Source organism: Eurosta solidaginis, unplaced genomic scaffold (genome assembly GCF_040869045.1).
Source record: "Eurosta solidaginis isolate ZX-2024a unplaced genomic scaffold, ASM4086904v1 ctg00001548.1, whole genome shotgun sequence".
Classification (NCBI taxonomy): Eukaryota; Metazoa; Arthropoda; class Insecta; order Diptera; family Tephritidae; genus Eurosta; species Eurosta solidaginis.
Window position 1 is genome coordinate 113,262 of NW_027137172.1, and position 3,291 is coordinate 116,552.

Genomic DNA, 3,291 nt, shown 5'->3' on the forward strand with positions numbered 1-3,291 from the left:
TATTTTATGTCGGTAGATGTCGCCGAAGTAGTCCTAAAGATTTATTTTTTGGTTTGTGGTGAACTTTGTTTTCACAACAAGTGGCCTGCCACCACACGGAACGGTTAGACACCTGACTGAAAAGGTATTACAGAGTTGCACTTCCACCATTCAACATTATTTTCGACGTGTATTGTCGATAATGTTGAAATTCGTGGAATTAAGTATTTTAAATCTCGACCAAATGAATGATTGGTCGAGATATGTAATACGCGACATGTGTGGCGTGTTGTGCTTGATATGTCGTGCGGCTTGTAATGCGTGACGTGTAGTGCGTGACGTGTAGGGCGGCATGTAGTACGTGACGTGTAGTGTGCGAGATGTGTAGTGCGGCATGTAGTACGTGACGTGTAGTGTGCGAGATGATTGTGCATGAGCCCTAATGTCGGTGTTGTCGTGCATGACTGTCAAAGGGAAAGTGTAGACATTTGACATTTGTTACAATTTTTTTTCCATTTCCTGAATGAAAAAAAATCATTGAATTAAAAAACACGCGGTGGTGAGTATGGAGGCTAGAAGTTGTAGTCTTTTTCCTTAATTAATTTTTCTTTCTCTTTTATTTGCAGGTATATCTGGCAGAAATCAATGCAGATAACACGTATACACAGACTTTGAAATTCAAAGTGCTTGGCAGAGCAAAAGTACATTCCTTAGAAATAGGTGTAGCGGATTCAGACGCAAGTTCGGCTGTTAAAAGCAGAGTGTTCTGAAGGCAGACACCACACAAAATTATTAGTGAAATCAGTACTAATTGACGAAAGTACAACAAAAGTTATTACAGTCCATCAAGCATTCGTACGCCTATCAAAAGCTGACACAAAGAAGAAATAATATTTGTTGCTGAACAAGAGCAATAAAGCTTACAAGTTTGATATGGATGTAGGTGCACATGGTGCCGAATTTGGCTATAAATCTGGGAAATATAAGCTTTATTTAGTTGTCGGCGATGCATCGATTTCGAATTCATTCCAATGGCACGTAGCCAATATTCAGCTCAAATTTGCACACGAATCAGCAGTTTCTCCTAAAAAGCTGGTAATCAGCAGCTCACTCCCACAAATAGAGCACATGTTCCGTCCACCAGAAAAGCGTCCACTACGTTTTGTGTCTGATGTTTTTACTGGTTTGTGTTTGACACCTCTTGTTCTATTATTTATATTCTGGGGGAAGTTGGGCAACGTTTCAGCTTTGCTTTGAGCACAATTGGCTTTCATACAGGATTTGGTGCTTTTCAAGCTGAGTTTTTTTTTTTTTTTTTTTTTTTTGTTCCATTGCATTCTGAACATTCGAATGGTAAAATATGAGTCGTCGCATGAGTACGTAATTGAAGCGCTTGTATGAAACTTTATTGCACTCCATACAACGATGTGGCCGTTCACCTGTATGATGTTTCATATGCCGATTTAACACCTCTTTCACTGCAAATGAGTGATTGCACAAAGAACAACTGTATGGCCTCTCTCCAGAATGTGTACGAGTGTGTATATTAAAAGTTGATAGACTGTAAAAACAGTTTTACATTGTGGACATTTATATTCAGATTTCTTTGTTAGGTGTGTAGAATTAAAAGCACAAATTGAGGAAATGGGTGTCGAAGTTACCGAAGATGTTATCACGAAATCTTTAGAGCTGTGTGTTAGTTATCGCATTGGTGACGCTGCTGAATTTGTTGAGCAATGGTGGGCATTTAGTATTGCCAATTTGAATGGTGCCGAACCTACAGTGGAAACTTTAGCTGAGTTTAAACGCAAATTGTTTCACTCAAAGCGTGATAAAGAGTTGGCACAAGCACAACGTAAACGTGTCAGTTATGCTACGCCAAGCGCAAATAAACTATACAACCCCAAAGCAGTGGTCACAGATACAAACCCACTAGCTATTTATGGTGTGGAAAATAGTGCGGTAATTGATGATTATGATCTTGGGGGGTGGTGGTAGTGGTATCAGTGCTCGATATACCTGACATACGATTGTTCTGGTCTAATGCTAGTGGTTTTTTAAATCAATTCAGTGAACAAATCTGCACAATCTACCCAAGTGCAAATCTGTCTCAGGTTATCCGCAGTGTACGAATGGTCTTTCATTTTGGTTACCAACGGGTGTAGAAGTCGATACTGGTTTGCTTGTAATGACTTCCATGACCTTGTACGTTCAGTGGACCTGGCTGGTGATGTGGTGGGACAGATTAGTCTAGTGGACCGCTTCAAGCACCCCAAAAACCGGTAAGTCAAGTGTCTGCTTCCGCAGGCATATGGAGCAGCTGTACTTGTTATAAGTGTACAAATGGTACATCAAAATTCAGTCCATACATGTCCAACACCAATACAAGAGGCTGCTGCATATGGCTTTGAAATGGAATTGACATGCTTAAATGCACCGGAATGCTATTTACCAGTTTGCCTAAAGAGTTGAAAGTAAAACGTGATTTTATTAATGAATTTTTTCATTTCTTTCCTCTAGCGATCCTGACACCGATAGGGAGACCCTTTATTTGGCAGTGGATGATTTGGGTCGTTATCTTCGCGCAGAATATTCAGAAGACATCTACAACTTCTTGGCATAACGCGTCCCTTTGTCGCCGCAAGGTAGAAGAGATTTATCCACCAGAATTGGCGAAATCGCCAATGTTGCAGATGGCGCATGCCAAAAAATCAGGTATATTACAGCATGAAGTTGCTTTTCCTTTTGTGGTAGGATGTTCATTTCATTGTTTTATAGTAGTAATCATAATTATTAATCCAAAATGAGTTTGTTGCTGTTATATGTAGGCACTCATTTTGGAAAATATCCAAAATATTTCGGCGGTCAAAAAAAAATTAAAAATTTTTTAACAAACAACAAAATCTATTAAAAAAAGCACCAAGAAAGATAACTATCAGTGTTCGTTATAATTAGAGTAAAAACAAACTGTCCTCAACCAATCATTGCTAATTTTTCGAAGTATTCAGCTGAAGATGGAAACTATAAAGTCATCAGTATGATACTATGCCCTGTCTGCATCAGACAGGCAATCACTTTATGAAGCATACAGGTTTTTTTTTTTTTTTTTTTTTGTTAACATCATGATTCATTTACATAAAAATAACTACGCGTAATATTCAAGTACATAATCTTAATGTAATTGTGATTTATTAGTAAAATACAAGAAATGAAGTTTTGCTATATTACGCCGAAGACATCTCCCTGCGATTAGGTTAGATAGTTAATTTTGAAACCAGAGTCTTAAAAGTGTGAAATCGTTTGAAGTTTTAA

General features: G+C 38.2%; 1 long non-coding RNA gene across 1 annotated transcript; it reads left to right on the plus strand.

Moving 5' to 3' along the window:
- Positions 1-615: 615 nt before the first annotated feature.
- On the plus strand, positions 616-2,942 carry LOC137236262 (uncharacterized). The gene is made up of 3 exons (XR_010948343.1): positions 616-680; positions 1,593-2,261; positions 2,500-2,942. It is a non-coding gene; the product is annotated as an uncharacterized lncRNA (long non-coding RNA).
- The last annotated feature ends 349 nt before the right edge of the window (positions 2,943-3,291 follow it).